The 20,786-nt window shown below is 30.9% G+C and overlaps 1 long non-coding RNA gene and 2 other non-coding genes across 3 annotated transcripts; 2 read left to right on the top strand and 1 right to left on the bottom strand.

The window, feature by feature from the left end:
* Nucleotides 1-853: 853 nt before the first annotated feature.
* TRNAD-GUC (transfer RNA aspartic acid (anticodon GUC)) lies at nt 854-925 on the top strand. Its single transcript has one exon. It is a non-coding gene; the product is annotated as a tRNA-Asp (tRNA).
* A 5,160-nt stretch (nt 926-6,085) lies between these two features.
* Nucleotides 6,086-6,157, top strand: TRNAD-GUC (transfer RNA aspartic acid (anticodon GUC)). The gene has a single exon. It is a non-coding gene; the product is annotated as a tRNA-Asp (tRNA).
* Nucleotides 6,158-15,858: 9,701 nt separating this feature from the next.
* On the bottom strand, nt 15,859-17,494 carry LOC131858694 (uncharacterized). The gene is made up of 2 exons (XR_009359035.1): nt 16,782-17,494; nt 15,859-16,612 (listed from the first exon to the last, which is right to left on the bottom strand). It is a non-coding gene; the product is annotated as an uncharacterized LOC131858694 (long non-coding RNA).
* Nucleotides 17,495-20,786: the final 3,292 nt, after the last annotated feature.

Below are 20,786 nucleotides of genomic sequence, written 5' to 3'. Positions count from 1 at the left end.
ACATACATAAAAAAGAATTTCTTAAATTCCAAGAAGATTTATCAATGGAATGCAATAAAAATATATTATATAGCTAAAGTGTCCTATTCTACCTGTACTTCAAAGATTGAAAAAGGTAAAGATGTGGGGAAGAGTGGAAAGGAAAGATAAAAATGGAAATGTTAAGTCATTGAGTTTGGTGATCTTGCACTACAAATATAAACCATTTTTTTTAAACTACTATTAATAATAAATCAAATTGAAATATTGATGGTCCAATCTTCTTTAAAAAGTAAAATAATGAATAGAGGTTCCAAAGCTTCATTTATATTAGCTTATAATTCAATTCTTACTCTCTTTATTAATGTTATTTAAAGTTTCTTGATACCTAAGATGAAGACAAATATTTTCATTTTCATTTTTATGATTCTCATAATTTTCAAAAGATTTGAATTAAGAGTGCATAATCACTTAATAAATGGATTTAAAATGTCTCCCTTCTCCCAAAGTGGATTCATTTGTTTTTAGAACTTCTGACCCCTTTTAAAAAGCACTAAAACACCTACATTAAATGACAACGTCTATAAGCTTGATTTGCACGTATGAAGACCAGGAATGGAAAAAATTACTCATGATCTAATATAATACAATTTAAGATCATGTTGTTAAATAATACCAGTTAAAATTGTGTTACCCTATATAAACCTTTGTATTCATGATATATTGACGATGTTGATGAAAGAGAATGGTGCATGGAAAGGAATGGTGAATGGTAATGGTAATGATACACGCATTCAAACTGCTTGTTAACAGAACTCAAAAGTGTCTATTTGTTAAAACTAATTGCACTGTGAAATTCACTGACCATGTGGGTGTCGTTGTAGTATAGTGGTGAGTATTCCCGCCTGTCACGCGGGTGACCCGGGTTCGATCCCCGGCAACGGCGTATGTTCTTTTTCTGCTTGCCATCTACATTACTTGTATATATATAAAACAAATTGAGAGCAGGCTGTCAATAAAATAATAAATCTTCTTTATAGTTTGTATGAATTATTAAGATGACTTTATGCTAGCAAATACATTATCCATACGAAATAGATTTTAATTATGAGAATAAGACTTTTAAGGTTAAAATTATGTATTGATTTAAATGTTTTACAAATAAAAAAGTTGTGTTCAAGTCTTTATGACTGTTGAAATATTTTGTTTTAAATTTACTATTAGTTAGCTTATTATATTTTTGTTATATTTTTCGCTGAGGAATACTATTCTTAGTGTGGTTGTCATTGTTAGAGCGATTGATAAGAATGATGTCATTCATCCACACCGAAAAAAAAGAAGACTAATATTAACATAATCAAGATTCAAGACCAACATCCTTACTCCTATGAGTAGGACACACATTTTGGTGGAGGTGATTGATGGAAGTGAAGTCTATTGCTCTTCCATTTTTTTCTCAAAGTGAATATTATTATTTTTGAAATATTTAAAAATATACCTATAGAAATATTTAATTATTAAATAAACAATTAGAAAACTAAAAAATATTTAATATTTGTATTAAAGAGTTCTATATGAATTATTTACTTATTTATTTTTAGTAGTGTAATGGTGAAAAATTAGGGTTTCCACCATTAAAGGGAGAAAACCACTATTTTTTGCTTGGGATGATCATTACATTTAAAATAGGGGGAATCGAATTGATTCAATCACAAATCAGCAAAGATTAAGACTGAATACTAATTGGATTGATTAATTTGGGATTCATCTTTTATAAATTGAATTGCTAAATTAAGATAAAGTGTTGAAAATGAAGGTAAAAACAGTGAGCTTCAGATGCGGTATTGAGCTATGCACCTGGATTTGAGAAATGTACGTAGATATGGATCTAATCCCTAATAAAGTACCTAAAATGTTGGGACCATGGTGGTGGTCGCCATGGTCCTTTGAACATTTCACACACTAAAGGGGGATTGATTCATCTCTCCAAATAATGTCGATTCTAAAGATCGTAGCTCCGTACCTATTTCCTAAGCACAGAAAGAAAAGGAAATAGGTTGGAAATAGGGGCATGTCTAAGTCAAACCCCGGTTTTGGAATTAACCATGAAATTGAGATAAAGATAATTGAAATTGTTGTAATGGAAGATTCTCCTTTTGAGGGAGATGTTGAATAGTGACTAAAAATCAAATAATATACCTCCTTGTGAAGTTTTATTTGTCTCCACATTGAATTAGGGTTTTATGAAGTATTCAACAAAATAGGATGAAAAATGTCTACTTCAATGCTTAAATCTTGACTTTATTGTTGCTCCAAGACTTGAAGGAAGACTGATTACTTCTAAATTTCTTCAATGTTTGATGTCATATGTGTGCTTTTTCTTATTGATGTATGTCCTCAAATGAGAGGGTAAAGTCTCCTTTTATACTTTCCCATCAGGAAAACTAATTAATTTTTTGACATGAGCCAACACAAAGATAGTAATCTTGCTCAAATTCTAAATGCTAAATTGGGTTTTTGAGGGGCCCAAAATGAGGAGTACCAGGGCACCACGCCCTGGTCCTACCCTATTTTGGGGCTAAGATGAGGTGCCAAATTGATGTAAAGTTAAAAAATGCAACAATAATTGAGTAGTATGAGCATAATAAAGTCCAAATCAAGAATATGGGTGCAAACACTAAGGTGGGGACTTAAATGTGGTCAAAATTGCAAAGGGGTGCAATTTTAGGATGCTACATTTAGCCCCAACTTTAGTGAGAGTAGGAAGTCAATTATACTCTTGGTAAAGTACAAAGGGTGAACACATTGAAAACTTTCATCAAGTCATGGTGGAGGGAAGATAGACCAAGCCCCCAATGGACTTTAGGATCCCACAATTTTGATAACAAGATTAAAGAGACATCATGAAGGAAAGAGAAAGAGAGAACCATGACTGCAAGCCTAGTAAGGTTCTCTTACTATGAGACATGAAAAGCAAAAATACAAAAATTACAAAGCAAAAGACTGAGTTTTCTAAGTAACAGAAGCATCAAGATTTGCAAGAGAGACAATCATTGAGAAGATTGTATGCCCCCACATTAAAGAGATTGCATATGCCTCATCGGGACCAATTGCTTTAAGGTAGGATACACCCCAAAAAGACAAGAATGTTATTGCAATAATATGCCTCCAAGAGAGATACACCCCAAAAAGACAAGAATGTTATTGCAATAATATGCCTCCAAGAGAGGACAAATCAAACGATAATGATCAAAAAACACAAAGCACGAGGTGGTTTCACTTAACTCTAGGGTTAGTATGCTTCTCATGATAAATAATGTATATCATGTATATATATGCATAGAATTGTCCTCATCCCCAAAGAAAGAAAAACCACCATGGAAGAAGGGCACATGTACCTGTTGAGTCAACATAGGAGAGACCAAAAGAGATCTCAATGCTTTGCATTGTCCTCAAGTAGACAATACTAGGGACAACAAATAGAATTAATTGAGAGACAAATAGAGGAAGATCATAAACAAGCAAGAGAGGAGAGAGAGAGAATCTATAGTGCGAATGGAGCTAATCAAGTAAGTCATCTGTCTCTTGATCTTACTCATCATTGTTTTGGGAAAGTGGACAATATGCAAGAGGAGATGCATCAAGCACAGTAGATGGAGCTATCACAAGTTCCAAACAAGTACCATGCTCTAATGATGAGTCCCTTTATTTGTCACTCGGAGCTAGGATTAATGCTTTTGAAAATTATTTAGATAAATCATTATCAACATCAATATATTCATATTCATCATCTAAAATATTAGGATAAACATATTCATCATGAACAACATTCTCACCTATTTCTTCATCAAGATTAACAAAAATAGGAGTTCTAATAGGAATAGACCTTGAACCATCATTTATCTTAATCATTTTATGTCTTGGAGAATTAGGTTGAGCTTCTTCCCTATGGTTAGGCAAATGTTGAGAAAATGGAATTATATCAAGATTTGGTGTCTTCGGGGAAGAAGTATTTTGAGAAGCAATTTCACAAGCCCTAGCATGACGCCTTTGTTGGCATTCTCTCGCACAATGGTTTCAATTAGTTTTAGTTGATGGTTGCAAAGGTTTAGGAGTAACCGGCATGGGATTATTTTCTTCTTGTAAGAAAGGATGCATGGAAGAAGGTTTTTTGTGTTGAAAAATAGGAGATGCAAAAAACTTTCCTTTTTAAGACACGAGAGGAAAAATCACACTATATAAAGGAGGAATAGAAGGTGTGTGAAGGAAACCGAGTCCATCATGAGGAGGAGGAATAGGTCTATCCTTAGGAAGAATAATATGTTTATCCTTAGAAGGAGGAATAGATTGACCCTTAGGAGGAAGATCTTTTCTATCCTTGGGAGGAAGAATAGACTCATCATTAAAAGAAGGAATAGATTCTTCCTTAGGAGAAAGAGTATCTCTATCTTTAGGAGGAATAATATATATATTAAATCATTAGATTAATTTTTATGTTAATTTTCATTCATGTGCATATATATCAATAGATGGCTATGGCTATACTGGCTCCAAAATGGCACAATACGAATCAATAACCTTTGTGTTATTGATTTTTGCAAAAATTACAAATCGTTGATTGTGATTAGTAGAATTAGCTATGACTTGATTTTTTAAAAAAATTGAAAAATCAATAACACGAATTTTCAAATGTCATTAACATGCCATTTTGGAGCCAGAATAGCCCCGTCCTCAATGGATGATGTTTCATTGAATGATTTCTTGTAGGTTTGAAATATAAAGAATATTTGTTATATATTTTTTGACATAATATATGTGATATAATAGTTTGAAATTTTTAATAGTAAGAATCAATTTTATGGTATGATGTTGTTTTAAAATCAAAGTGTATTGTCGCATGCTCAAATTTTACTTCAGTTTTGAATAAAAAATTTAGTAAATTAATTGAAGGATAAATAGTGTAATTAAATTAGCTCTAGGAGAAAAAAAAATTGAGGATATGTTAGTGTTTGGTGTAGGGTTTGTGGCTAATATTTTTTCTTTCTTGTATTCAACAATATGTGTATGTGGTGTGACATTCTTAAATTAAATAATGGGTGTAAAATAAATGGTTATTTGAGTGTTCTTATCTAATGACATAATTTATTTTTTAGTAGGATTGTAATTTATCAATTATAATTTTTGGGGGTTTGTGGTCTTATTATAAGAGAACGTTGACATTTATTTGACCTCATATGGTTTAGTGTATTAACTTTTATTTCCTATATGAATCACCATGAAACTATTTGCATCCTCGTATTCCTTCTCTACTTTTTCCAATACACCATCAATTGGGTTATTGTTATTCTATTCAAATCATCTCTTGAAGTCATAGCAATCATTTTTATTTCTTTCTAAAGTGCTCCCTTATATAGCTCATTTTTTCTATCATTTAATTTTTTGTGGTTTATTAATATATTTTGAGGCAATTCTCAATGGATTATTTTTTCCCAAATCCATCTATCAAATCAATATTTTAATTAACAAATCTTTTGTACTAAAATTTGTCCATTTTTTTTTATCACATTAATGATTAAAATGGAAATAAATATCTAATTTTATTAGAATAATATAAACATTAAATTATATTTAATAAGTTAAATCTCATTTAAGAAAGATGCCCCAACAAATAGATTTGATGTTAGATGCATATTTTGAAGCAAAGAAATACAATGTTTTTGTGATAATAGAGTATATTCTACATTACAAATATAAAATGTTTAATCTCTTTAATTTTGAAAAAGCATAACTCTTTAATCAACTAATTTTAGCATAAATAGTGATCCAATCTCATTAAGTAACTAAGACATATGAATATACCAATATAAAAAATTAATCTCATAAAAATAACTAATACATATAAATATATTTGTATAATAATATGAAAAAAATAATTTCGTATTATATATATCACCCGTTCTCACTAAAATTGCATTTTTTGTTCACCATTAGACAAGTGGACAATAAATGGCAATTTGTGCACACTTTCAAACTACTTGTTAACAAAAATCGAAAGTGTCTATTTATTAAAGGTAATAACAAAATGAGATCATGTGGTCAAATGGCTGTCGTTGTAGTACAGTGGTGAGTATTCCCGTCTGTCACGCGGGTGACCCGGGTTCGATCCCCGACAATGGCGTAAAAACAGTAAAGATTTTCTTTTAGATTTCCTATTAGTTGGTTTATGATTTTCTTTTAGATTTACTATTAGTTGGTTTATTATTTTTTTGGGATGTTTTGATTTAATATGAGAGAATACGAGAGAATAGGTGGTTAGTTTAAATAATGATTTGAGAAATACTATTCTTAGTGTGGTTGTTTTGTTAGAGTGATTCACAAAAATGATGTCATTCATTCACACCAAAAAACTAAATAAGACTAGTAATTACATAATCAAGTCTAATATCTTTAGTATTAGTAACTAGCAATTGCATCTTGGTGTGCAATGTGTATGCGGAAAACAAGATTATTGACCAAAACAATAAACATTAGAAATAGAAGAATATTTGTAAAAAAAGAATTGATAAAGTGACATATTGTAAATTATTTTTTTTAATAGGTTGAACAAGTTTAATAATTCATCATATAGAGATAATTCATTTATGACCAATAGAAATGAAGGATATGAAGATTCATATGTTAGAATTTGTACTAATATAAATCTGAAAAAGGATCAATGGTTAATGTTGTTTCAAACAAGTATGTAGAATATGTACAATATAATAACAAACATTATGGAATTGACCACATGGTTTACATTATCTTGTTTGAATATAAGAATTTGAAATGTTCTTGGAACCTCTTAACCCAATACAAAATCAACATGTATAGACAAGATTCTAATTTTTTTGTGTATCTTTCCTATTAGGTTTTGCTTCAATTGATTTTTTATCCTTGTAAGAGGATACATAATTGCATAGTTGATTTCTAACTATAAATAAGAATAGTGGTCAAAACAATAATTGATAAAGTGACATAATGCAATTTTATTTTTTTTGATCAGTTTAACAAGTTTAATAATTTAACATATAGAGATTATTCATTAATCACCAATATCAAGTCCCTGAAATCAAGGATAGGAAGATTCATATGTTAGAATTTGTAGTATGTACAATATGTATCTTATCAATTGTGTAAATGATCTAATTGTAAAAAAATGAAATGAAATAAGTTAAAGAAAATGAAATTTAAAAAAAAAATAGGAAACATCAATTTCTTTGATCAATTAAAAAAATTCATAACCAATTTCTTGATTATTTTTTAATAGGTTGAACAAGTTTAATAATTTTTTGCATATCTTCCCCAATAAAGAAGGATACATAATTTTTTGCATTATTTTTTGAAATGTTCTTGGAACTTCCCCCTGGATTTTGTAAACTGATCAAAACTCTATTATGTGATGCCAATGCCTCTGTTGAAGTAAATGGGATAAGGTCTTCCAATTTTACACTAACTAGATCTATCAAGCAAGGATGTACTCTAGCTCCGGCCCTATTTGTTCTAGCTATTGATGCAATGTTCTACCTACTTGAAGACTCCTCTATCACTCCTCCTGTTAGGGGCATATCCTTACCTAACAAAAAGGAAATTTGTAATGTCCAATTTGCTGACGACACTGCAATTTTAATTAAACTCGAGGAAGAAAACCTTGCTGCTCTGCTGAAAAATATTGATCTATTTTGCCTAGCTTCTGGCAGCAAGATTGCTATGCACAAATCCAATCTCCTTGGCTGGGATGACAACCCCCCAAACTGGCTTTCAAAACTCTCTCTCAATTGGTTGGGCCCTACTCAGATTGTAAAGTACCTAGATATCCCTTTCTTTGTTCTTCCAAATCTAAAATAAATGTGGGAATGGGTAAGGGATAAGATTGATAAGAAGCTCTCTAAATGGAGCAGGAACTTTCTGTCCTTGGCTGGAAGATTTCAGGTGTGTCAAAAGATATTGGCATCATATAATATCTATTTCTCTTTTGCTTGGCTATTTAGAAATTACCAATTCAATCATGTTCAAAAACAAATTAGGGAATTCCTATGGTCAGATGGAAAGGGTGCTAGGAAGCAGCATGTAGTGAAATGGGAGTGGTGCACTATGCATAAGCCATTTGGTGGGATGGGGTTGACAGACCTCAAACTATAGGGCATTTCCCTCACCTCCAAGTGGATTCTTAAGGCCATGGAAAGGAATGAGCCATGGAAAATTCTGTTAAGAAATAATATTGCATCCTCGATCCCTAAGAAAGCCAGGAAATGGAAGGATCTCCCCATTCTTAACCTTCTTCTTGGACAGTTAGAGGTATCCTCAACTAGTTCTGAGATCTTTTAGTGCCTATGGAAATCTTGGGAATAGGTGAAGCACTTGGTACACATCAAAGTGAATGGCACTATACAGGGGCATATTGCCAATAACAGATCAATATGGTTGAATCTATTTCATAATGGAAAACCATTAGCCGCTCTCCAAGGCTGCTCTGCACTGAAATGGCACAATATGGGTATTAAATATTTTGAACAAATATTTGAGAATGGCCAATTGAGATCGTGGGAGGAGCTGAAACTTACCTTTTCTATCCCGACATCCCAGAATAAGACCTATAACATTCGTAAAAAGGCTTTATCTTTTTCTGTTCCCCCCTCTTACCCCCCTCTCGTCCACTTCCCCCTCTCTGCAATTTACTGGGCCGATGCCACACCTCTCCCCACCCTTAAAGCCAAATGCATCTATTCTTCACTTACTGAGGTTGATACCATATTTCTTCACCTTAATAGTTGTTGGGGTCTAAACTTGGAACCAAAGGACTGGAAAGATAGGTTGGGTAAATTTTGGATGGCCCATAATGAACCAAAAGAACAACTCTTTGGCTGGCTCCTACTGCTAAATAAACTCCCCATAAAAGATAAGGAGTGTGATTGCCTAAACTGTAACATATGTAGAGTACCTGAAACTATGAAACATATATTTTTTTAATGTCATTTTGCAAAAGAAATATGGAGACTGTTGGGCTTTAATATGGAATCTAATTTTGTTGAATACATAGATGTTATTCTTGGCTATATCAAGGGCTATAGGAAAACTGCAAATATATTTTGGTCTTGTTTTTCTTTGGAGGTTCTTTGGCTCATTTGGAAGTATTGTAATGATGACATTTTTAATAACAGCACTAGGCACCTCACTGAGTCTCTTAGGAGACTCATTTTTTACTCTATCTCTATGCAGGTCACTGTTGTAATTAAGCTGGACTCGGACAAATTTGACAGATGGATAAAGAAAGGAGCTACTACTATGTACATCCGAGAGTTATCTCATGGTTTCACTCGGGAGAGGGATGAACTGGGCAAGGTTGCATTTGAGCAAGAACTAATGGCCTTCATGAGGCACATGGAGTGTAGACAGCTAGACATGGAGATCACTTGGGAGGAAGATGACCTGATCCATGAACGCACCTCGCACCCCCACAAACAGACCATACTTGATGGTCGAGTGGAAGTGTGGCACGATGGAAAATTGGGATGGGTGGCTTGGATCCCCCCACTAGGAGCCAACTCTTCACTAGAATTTGAAATCTTATTTACCTAGTTCTCTAAGGTTGTCCTTTCTTTTTTATAAATAAGTATATCTAATGTAATCATCTTCTTATAGTGGAGGTTCTCGTTAACTATATATTTTTTGTGCATGCACCTTCCCCTGGTGCCTTGATATTGTTGAACTCAGATTTTCCTGATGATATGTAATGTTTATTTGATATCTAATCCAAAAAAAATTCTTGGAACCTCTCAACCCAATACAAAATCAACATGTATAGACAAGAACCTAATATTTTTTGCATATCTTCCCCTTTAAGTTTTACTTCAATTAATTTTGGATCCTTGTAAGAGGATACATAATTGCATAGTTGATTTCTAATTATAAATAAGAATTGTGGTCAAAATTTTGATAAGTTTAATAATTTAACCTATAAAGATCATTCATTAATCGCCAATATCAAGTCCTTGAGATCAAGGATATAAAGATTCATATGTTATAATTTGTAGTATGTACAATATGTATCTTATCAATTGTGTAAATGATCTAATTGTAAAAAATTTAAATGAAATAAATTAAAGAAAATGAAATTTAAAAAAACAGGAAACATCAATTTATTTGATCAATTAAAAAAATTCACACCCAATTTCTTGGTTATGGTTGTAACATTTAAAGGGACTAAAATAATCAATAGCGGATGAAATATATTCTATTGTAAATTTGACATTTGTAGAGAAAAGTTTAGATGTGCACAAAAATGATCATTAAGAGGCAAGCTAGTTTAAGCCCTACCTAAACTATCAAATGCACTAATACACCTTTATTAATAGAACAAAATAAAGTTTCAATGAAGAAAAATAAAAAATAAAAAATTTAAAACAATTAATTATACAAAATACTCAAAACAAGTAAAAATATATATGTATCATCCTAAGGAATATCTGCTTATTTGCCATTATAAAATTTGCAACAAAAGGAGGACCAACTGGTTGAGCATTGTTTTGACATATATTTGCAATAGGAATGACTGGGGATGATTTAGCAGATGGCTATGACATAATTCTTTGTGATATTTTTTTGACCACAACTCTCATTTATTAAGAATCTCATAGACTTTTACCAATATTTACCAGAAAATAAAGTAGTCTAAAACCTACCATCAATTTTTATTTTAGGAAATTTATTATATTTTAATTAAAAAGGTGTAAGATTCTTGTAGGAATTTTGGAGTAAAGGCCATATAAATTTTTATTTCCATCTGAACATGCTTAAAAAATTAAATGTGTACTAAGAAATTTATTACATGGCAGGGCAATGGAGTTTGATAATGATTGGTAGGTTCCTATCCTTGATTTCAAGGACTTTATATTGGTGATTAATGAATGATCTCTATAGGTTTAATTATTAAACTTGTTAAACTAATCAAAAAATTAAATTTTGCATATGTCATTTTATCAATTATTGTTTTGACCACTATTATTCTTTATAGTTAGAAATCAACTATGCAATTATGTATCCTCTTACAAGGATCAAAAACCAATTGAAACAAAACCTAATGGGGAAGATATGCAAAAAAAAAAGGATCTTGTCTATACATGTTGATTTTGTATTGGGTTGAGAGGTTCCAAGAACATTTCAAATTCTTATATTCAAACACAAATAATGTAAACCATGTGGTCAATTTCATATTGTTTGTTATTATATTGTACATATTCTACATACTTGTTTTAAACAACATTAACCATTGATCATTTTTCATATTTATATATAGTACAAAATCTAACATATGAATTTTCATATCCTTTATTTCAATGACATTCTATTAGTCATAAATGAATTATCTCTATATGATGAATTATTAAAGTTGTTCAACCTATTAAAAAATAACCAAGAAATTGGGTATGGATTTTTTTAATTGATCAAATAAATTGATGTTTCCTATTTTTTTTAAATTTATTTTTCTTTAATTTACTTCATCTAATTCAATTAATTTTTTTACAATTAGATCATATACACAATTGATGACATACATATTGTACATACTACAAATTCTAACATATGAATTTTCCTATCCTTTATTTCAAGGACTTCATATTGGTTATTAATGAATGATCTTTATATGTTAAATTATTAAACTTATCAAAAATAAATAAATTGCATTATGTGACTTTATCAATTATTGTTTTGACCACTATTCTTCTTTATAGTTACAAATCAACTATGCAATTATGTATCCTCTTAAAAGGATCAAAAATCAATTGAAACAAAACCTAATGGAAAGATATGCAAAAAAAAATTAGGATCTTGTATATACATGTTGATTTTGTATTGGGTTGAGAGGTTCCAAGAACATTTCAAATTCTTATATTCAAACAAAGATAACGTAAACCATGTGGTCAATTCCATATTTTTTATTATTATATTGTACACTACATACTTGTTTGAAACACCATTAACCATTGATCCTTTTTCAGATTTATATATAGTACAAATTCTAACATATGAATCTTCATATCCTTCATTTCAATGACATTCTATTGGTCATAAATGAATTATCTCTCTATGATGAATTAGTAAACTTGTTCAAAAAATTTCAATCGCATTAAAGGATGCATGGATTTGTCTGTAAATATTTACCAAGATGTATGGAAAGGCAGTTGGGTTTAAGGCCATGTACTTATTATTGTTATTATAACTTTAAATGAAAAGCGTAAAACATGAATTCATGTTATTTATAAACCAAAGAGCTAAATTATTTATACATAAATTTCAAATTTCAAATTTATAAAATATTTTTTGTCATATAAGAATTGTCTAATAATCCAATGGGCTCTCTCAACGACGGTTTAGAGATATATAAATTTTTTAAATTTTAATTTTTTTATAACTATTATTCTCCATTAAATTTTTATCAATTTTTTAACCCTCCACTAATTTATTTTTCCTAGTGGACAATATCAGAGGTAAAGAGAGGGATATAGAGAGAGTAGGAGACATGGAGTGAATAAGAGAGAGATAGAGATAATAAGACATGGTTTGGCAGGGAGAGGGAGAGACAGGAAGATAAAGAGGGAGGGAGAAATATTGAAAAGATAGAAGAGAAGTAGGACAATATAAAAAGAGGGAGAAATATTGAGAGAGGAGAGATAGAGATAAATAGATAAATAAGAGAAAGAGATTTCAAAACATATTTCAAATTTCTTGTTAATTATTTATCTTAATTTATTTTCAACTATTTATTTTAACAAAATAAAAATAATAAGTTTTGTAAAATAATTAAAAGAATGTGTTTTATTTTCAAACTTGAATCTAAATGAAATAATAAAATAGATGAAAATCAAAATATTAAAAAAAATGATAATTTAAAAAAAATTAAAGTAAGAATATTTTCAATTTTAAAATTAAATACTTTATTTTAATAATTTTTTAAAATAAATTATTATAATATTTTTTTCCAAATTATATTAAAAAAATTAATAAATATAATTAAAAAGAATGTAAATTTAATAGTTATTTTAAAAAAATTAAAATAATAATATTTATCAATGTTAGAATTAAATATTTTATAAATCTTTTAGTTTTAAATGAATTAGTTTAATAAAAATTTCAAATTATATAAAAAATTTAATTTTAAAAAATTAAAAATTTTATAATAAAATGATCTAACATTATTATTAAAATACATCTAATGATCTTCATATTGTAAGGGTTATTTAAAAAAATTCTATTTTATTATGTAAGCTAGATAGTGCAATTTAAGAAAGTCATTAGATATAACTCTAAAGTTCAAAGTACTTACTTTGCAAATGTTATGATTCAAGTGGTAAATTCAACCTATATATTCAAGTCTGTACTATGACAATAAGCCTAGATTGTTTATTTATGTGCCCTGATGACCAAAGTTGTTGAAAGTGGTATGGCATCAACATTATTGAATCAAGGTTGGACCTCACTTGAAAATGGTCTGATCATGAATGGTAATATTGCTTTCATGGAAGAAGGAGCTCACTTGGAGGCCATTTCTATGGTACATACCTCACCTCTTGATCTGATAAAGTGTTTGGTGGAGTTGGCTGAACAAGCTCTTCTATTGGAGTTATTATATTTCTGTTCGGATTTAAAGATGCAGGGAATAATTTTGCACATAGTAGAGTTTGAAAGAAATGATCAAATGGTTTTTGTTATAGTACCAGACATCATGCTTCCATAGAATCAGGGTACAAAGCCATTTAGTCGGAAACTTCTATCTACATGCTAATTGTTTATTTAGTTTTGTACTTTGAATTTGAAAATTTCAGCACTGAAATGTTTATAGATGTCGGTGTGTTGAATGTGGTGGAAAAAATTGAAAGATAATAAAGTGGTTTGTATTTTAAATAAGAATTCTGTGTTTCTCTGTTCATATAAAAGTTGTTTTTAACAATTAATACCTTGTATAAATAGATATTAATTGTGTTCGAATGCAAGAGATTATGAAAGGTTAGACTATGAGAAGCTCAGAATTTATGGAGCTTTATATAGAATGCTGGAATTTTTTTCCATGAACTGTAAAGAACTATAAAATGGGAGGTGTGGGTCCTTGAATATTTTAACTATGGGAACCTTTCTATTGAAAGAGTATGAAAAAGAAGGCTTGTTATTGGTTTGGAGAGTATGAGTTTAGTAGGTTCTAGGATGGAGGGGAGAGTATTGATGGAAGGAAAAGTGATGATTGAAGCCCCACAAATTCACGAGTAGAGGTTTATAATGCGAAGCTTAAAAGATTGCATAATTTTCTAGTCAATGGATTAATGGTTAAATCAATGAAAAATACAATGCGGTGAAGTTTCCCATTCATGCAAAATATCACAAATTGGAAATTTAAAAAGAAGTTAGCAATACAAAGAAATCAATGTACAAATTATTTATCAATGTAATGTTGAGAGTTTTGAGTGAAATGAAGAACTAAATTATTAAAGATACATTTGATGTGGTTAAGGTTTCCAAACATTGAAAAATATCGAATTGTTGTGACGTGATAGTCTAATATTGTCAAAATAGAGTTAAAATATGCCAACGAAAGTAAACATGGTTTAGCAGGGTTTTGGAAAGGGGGGACTTGGGGACAGATTTTGAGGACGGGTGGAATTTTTTTCACAATTTGAGGTTGGTGGTCTAAATATAATATAATATAATATTTGAAAAATAAATTAAAATGTATAAGAAATTAGAAATGGGGGGAGGTATTATGGAAATGGTAGCTGTGATGTGGTGCCTTATAAGAGGAACAGGGGGCAGATAATCAAAGAAAATGAAATGGGCAATGTGATTTATGTAAAAACCAGAACTGCTCCTATTATTCTTGGAGGTGTTGGTGCTACTTATGAAATAGTCGTGGAAGAACTACTGAAGGTGCTTAAACTGGAGGAGACTTAGCTAGTTGAAACTGCTGATACTGAAGCTAAACTCAATCCTGTACAACAATATAAATATAAAAATAAGGAGTAAAGAAAGTGCTTTCTGATATGGAATTATATAAAGTACAGATCCCTTGAGATTGTGGCCATAATATCGAAAAACCCTCCCCGCTTTAGCTCTTTGTTGAGCTTCACCACATATGATATTAAGTTGTTTTAGCGGCACTTGAATGGTATGATATAAAAAAATAAAACATAAAGTTACGGTAAAACCCAAAATTCAAATCCACAGAAAACTTGTCTGGTATTAAAAGCTAATTGAATGGAATAAATCATAGAACTATTCCAACTTTATGTGGCGAGGAAAGAATTCTCCGGCTCTTTGAATCCACTCAAACCTCAATTAAAAATAAGTCGCCCTCTAAAGATTTCATGCTTTAAACAAATTTTCAAACAAAGGATCCAAATGCCGAAATTGTACAAGACAAGGATCACAATATATATATACTCTGTTTCTAAATCTTGGACTAGAAAGATTTCTGCACAACAAAGTCTAACATGAATGAATTGGACGGATTATAGATTCAACATAACTCAGAATTCGGACTCAAAATTGAATGTAAATGCACACATATTATAATCAAACTTGTACATTTTCAGGAAATTAAGCTCTGGCAATGATATCAGACAAACAATGAACCTAACCTGTAGTCAAAGCAGGGTATCTAGCGAGCTCCTGTCGGTAGTTGTAAAGCCAAATTGCACAACCTTTGCCAACATCCTCCCTGCCTCAGGGCACAGTGAACTGTTTGATAGAATGCTGCTAAGAAATGTTACTCGTAAACTGCGATGATTGTAGTATATGCACAGAATAGATTTATTTTAAAAAATCTGGAAAGGCATTCAGAAAATGACAAATGAATCATGTAAACTCAAAGACTCTGTAAAAGGATAAAAATGGACAAATGGACATCTGGACCTGTGAAGTTCCTGTCAATAAAAGAGTCTTATTTTCTTGTGGTAATCTGCTTAGCCAATGTATAGAATACAATAAAGAGTAATTAAAATCCTAAATTCCTTAGAGGCATTCTCCTTGGGCATTTATAAATTGAAGAACATAGCCAGCTAATGAAAATAAACCACCATTGCATATTGAATTTAATACACCTTCACCCTAAAAATTCAGATACTGTAATGTACTCGATGACTAATTTGGCCAGGAGTTTGCTGCGTAACTAGAGAAAGAGCCACCCGATTTCTGTTCTGGCCAAGGGTTTTCACAGAATTGAAAAAGAGGTCTTTCTTATCCTACCTACGCAACTGGGAGGAGGACGTGTGCTCGGCGTTGTTAATGTCCACTTGACAGAGGAGGAGAACCTAGTATCATGAAGTCCGCCTGGTTCATTCTGGATGTTCAACAACGGCTTTCTATTTCACAGTTTCTATGTTCCTACGCCTTTTTGCTTTGTTATTACATGGTTTTTTAAAACCCTACATACATACAGGGTTTTGCAATGCTATTATATAGTTAGCCCTTAAAGTTTATTCTTGGCAGAATAGCTGCGGAAGATTCGACAATAGCCCTTTTTGTCAAATATTTTGGCTGTGACCCCTCTTTAATTTTGAGTTTCCCGCTTATCCACGCCGCCATGGAACTATTGCAGACTAGGATTAGTCTGCCCTCACAGGTTTGTTTGTCAGCAAATGGATGCAAGGTACAGTGGACAAAATTGTGGTCAAAACAAACAAACTCAAGCAACACTGCGAATTTGGGTCATCAGAAAATAGAGAGAGAAATTGCAGAGAACATTTCATCTTAAAGCATGAAATTTTCTAGAAACTCACCTGGATAAATCAATCCGGTTCGCTAAGATCTTTGAAATTAAGCTTAATGCCTGCCAATTTGCACTTGCTAAAAATGTATTGAGACAACATTTATTTAAGGCATTCAGTCAAACAGTTCATACACTTTATTGAGCTTCAACATTTTCCATACACAGCTACCAGGGCAGTCACAACTACAACATCTGACAAAAAAATATTGATTTGATGAACATTCATGCCCTGATCACAAGCCGAGCAGAGAACATACTTAACTCTTACAGCTGAATTTTGAAAAAGTATGTTAATGTGATAGCTATGGTCGGATCCTTCAGGCCGACATAGCAAATGGAAACGTGTGAATGGCCTATCGGCCTCACATAATAAAACTTTACCAATTAACACAAGCAGCCTAGTGCAGTAAACCGAAAACAGCTAGGGCAACTTTGCCAACTAGCCAATGTCACTTCCAATCATGAGCATGCAGTTGCTGTTATGTCCTTAGACAGACATGAAAATTGAATTAATAAGAAAAGCAACTGACCTCAGAGGTGCTCCAGAGAAATTCACGTCAAAATGCAAAGCTAAGGCTTGGTCATCAGTTGCAATCGATTGAGTAGAAGAACGCCAAGGTGGGCCACCAGGGTTTGAAGCAGCATCCAGAATGTTCGCAGCTTCTTCTCTGCTCTAAAGAATTATCTAGAAAATGTTATAAAACTGATTTTTACATAGTTTTATAAAAATACTTTTAACATTATAGTCTTCAACTTAAATATTTTAATAATAGCTTTCTATTGGATACCTATTTAATTTTCAAATATAAAAGAATTAAAACCCCAGCAAAAAATGAAATAGCCAATGACAAATCAAATAATTAATAATTTTTAAAATAGTTTAATAGGAACAAAAATGAAACTTTGATATAAGATTAAATTTTTCAATTTGCATAATTATCAAAGTATACTAATGTTGGAGATGAAAACATTAGTTCCCTGCTTAAGGCAGGGACTAACAATAGGGAAAAACGATCGGCGAAAATCATATCTAATGGTTATAGGTAAAAGAACAATCAACGACGAAAAATGGTCTTCCATTCGTTTTGGCTAACTTTCAGCCATAGATTTAAAAATCAGGTTGTTCATTTCATAAAAGGAACACTTTCGGTGTAATAACATAATCAAGTCTAACATCCTTACTTCTATGAGTGGGACACACATTGTGGTGGAGGTGATTGATGGAAGTGAAAATGTTTTGTTTTATGAAATATATAAAACTATAATTCTCCACTAGGAAAAAATTAGATATTTAGTATCTTGTAGCTTCACCTCGAGATACATCTTAATCAACTTCGAACAAGGTACTAGATTTTCACGGATGCTAAAATAATATATTCATGTATATAAGATTTTTGTTGTAATGTCTTTCAAACTCTCCTATATCTCCTAGATATATTTATAGTTGACCATCACTAAATGTTGCACAATAGGTGCTCATTATTAATATTCTATCATTCATTCCATTCCAATAAAAGCTTATTTTTTTCTTAACTTAAATAATCAAGACACTTTTAAGAAAAAAACTTGAATTTTAACATTCATTGATAAAAGTAATTGAAATTGCAATCATTAATCAGTAAATCTAACTTAGATATTTCTTTGTGTGAATAAAAATTATTACAACATTATTTATTTAATGTATTATGAGCATATCATGTTATTAAAGAGTTGATATATTTTTCCAAAATAAGGTTGAAAAACCTTATGCTCATTACATGTGGCATAAACTATATAACATTTCTTAATCAATAACCATACAAACAATTATATTGTTATATATGTACTAATAATAGTCTTGATAGGTTTAGAAACTAAAATTTAACGTATCTTGATGCATCTCCTATTAAGGAAAAATATCACTCATTACGATGATATTAAATTTTCATTGGATTATAATGAATTTCATTGGGACGCATAGGTGGTCTTCACAACCATTTGGAAAGGAGGAGAAATTGATTTCCTTATGTTCAATATACTAATTTATAAACAATAATGTAGGTGTTTTAATAATCAAATGAATCTTTTGGGGTCTTAACCATTTATGGTGTTTCGCTATTAATTTTTATGTCTATTCATTTGTAAGTATTTAATTTGATTATGTAGTTTTCTAATTTAGATTTAATTTGAATTGATTAATTAATAATAAACTGATTATAACTAGAATTAATTATATTATATAATCTACTTTGTTCAATTCAACAAGGTATTAGAGAAAACATAACATTGAATAATTTTTAATAAATCATATTTTATAATTAAAAAAAATAGTCTACAATGCTACAAAAATACTATCATATTTCACAAAAGTGTAACAAGATTTTTAAGCCTATATAAACATTATTTTCATATTTATTTTTAAGATTTAAATCTATGTATTATATGATCTTGCTATTTTATGCCATCAAATTGATATATCATGTCGAATAGGTCAAGTTTATTATTTTTGTATCTTGATGTTAATGATACATTATATCAATAGTTTTCTTGTATTGATTTTGTTACATATTTTTATTTTTATTTTTCTTTTGTCAAAAGCTTCAATTGAACATGTCTTTAAATTTCCTTTAAAGAATTTTATTATGAAATTCACGTGTCTTGTTATATGTCTATTACTTAACCATTTGCTTAGAAAGTTAGAACTACAACATTTAACAAAATCAGCTATTCTTTATACTTAGATAGAAATTGTGACATTTTCTATGTTCATCAACATTAGAAATGAATTGCCAAATTAATGAGAAATTGGTTTTATATTTTTCATTGCCCTTTGATTCCTACATCTGGAACAATGTTTCCAAAACCAAAACTATTCTCAAAATAGGGGGAAAAAAGCTAGTGGGAAATGGGAAGAGCACTAGTTTCTGGGATGATGTATGGCTAAAAGACTCTGCCCTATCTCAAATGACTCAATTCAGTAAAATTAAATAGATCTTTATCAAAATTTTTGGTAACCTTGTTCATGAATATATCTAGTGGCAGGGAGATAAGGCTAGATGGAAAATTCTTGTGGATAAGGTGTTGGTTAATAGGGATATTCCTGCTCATTTCATAAATCAATTGATGAAAGAGGACCAATCCCTAACTTCCTACCTTGGTGATTGTTCCTTTTTTTCACCTCGCCTAGAAGATGAATGGATGTGGCAATATAACCCCTCTGGTGCTTTCTCATTCAAATCCAACATTAATAACATTGTTGAAGAACCTAAGGACAACTTCTGCTAGAAAATTATTAGGGTTAAAGGCCTTATACCCAAGATCAATTGTTTCTGGTGGGCTACTACTCATGGAAAAATATTGACTATTGACAATTTAAATAAAAGAGGTTTCTCTCTAGTCAATAGATGTTTCTTATGTTGTAAAGATCTTGAAAGCATTTATCATTTATTCCTACACAGTGAATTCACTAGGGAGGTTTGGGATGAATTGCTTGTGGATCTTATGATTAGTTGCATCTCCCTAGGGAATATGAAAGATTTCATTGAGCAATGGACCCTCAACCCCTATACACACCCAATTATCAAAAACCTTTGACTTCAAATCCCTCCTTTCACTACCTGGAATTTGTGGAAGGAATGTAACAACAAGATATTTAGAGAAGAGGCTCATAGTAGTAAAGTGTTATTTCACATCATAAAATAGTATATTCAGGAGAATATAAATGCTACTTTGTAGGGGACCCCTAAAGTGATGCCAAGCTTGATGGATCTAATAATAAAACAAAAATAAGGAATTACCCATAACCTTATTAGGATGAATTGGCACAATTTGATCTTAAGGAACAATTGTATTTGAACTCCTCTAAAGGAAGGTTGCTTAAAATGCAACTGTGATGGCTATTCTAAAGGGAATCCTGTTATATATGGCATGGGTTACATCATTAGATTCCAGGGGCCTCTTGGTGGAAGGTCATTGTGTCAATCTAGGGAAAGGATCGAATAACAGGCTAGAGGTGATGGCAGCTTGGCAAGGACTC

This window comes from Cryptomeria japonica, chromosome 10 (genome assembly GCF_030272615.1).
Source record: "Cryptomeria japonica chromosome 10, Sugi_1.0, whole genome shotgun sequence".
Classification (NCBI taxonomy): Eukaryota; Viridiplantae; Streptophyta; class Pinopsida; order Cupressales; family Cupressaceae; genus Cryptomeria; species Cryptomeria japonica.
The sequence above is the reverse complement of the archived record's forward strand: the minus strand, read 5'-3'. Positions and strand labels throughout refer to the sequence as shown.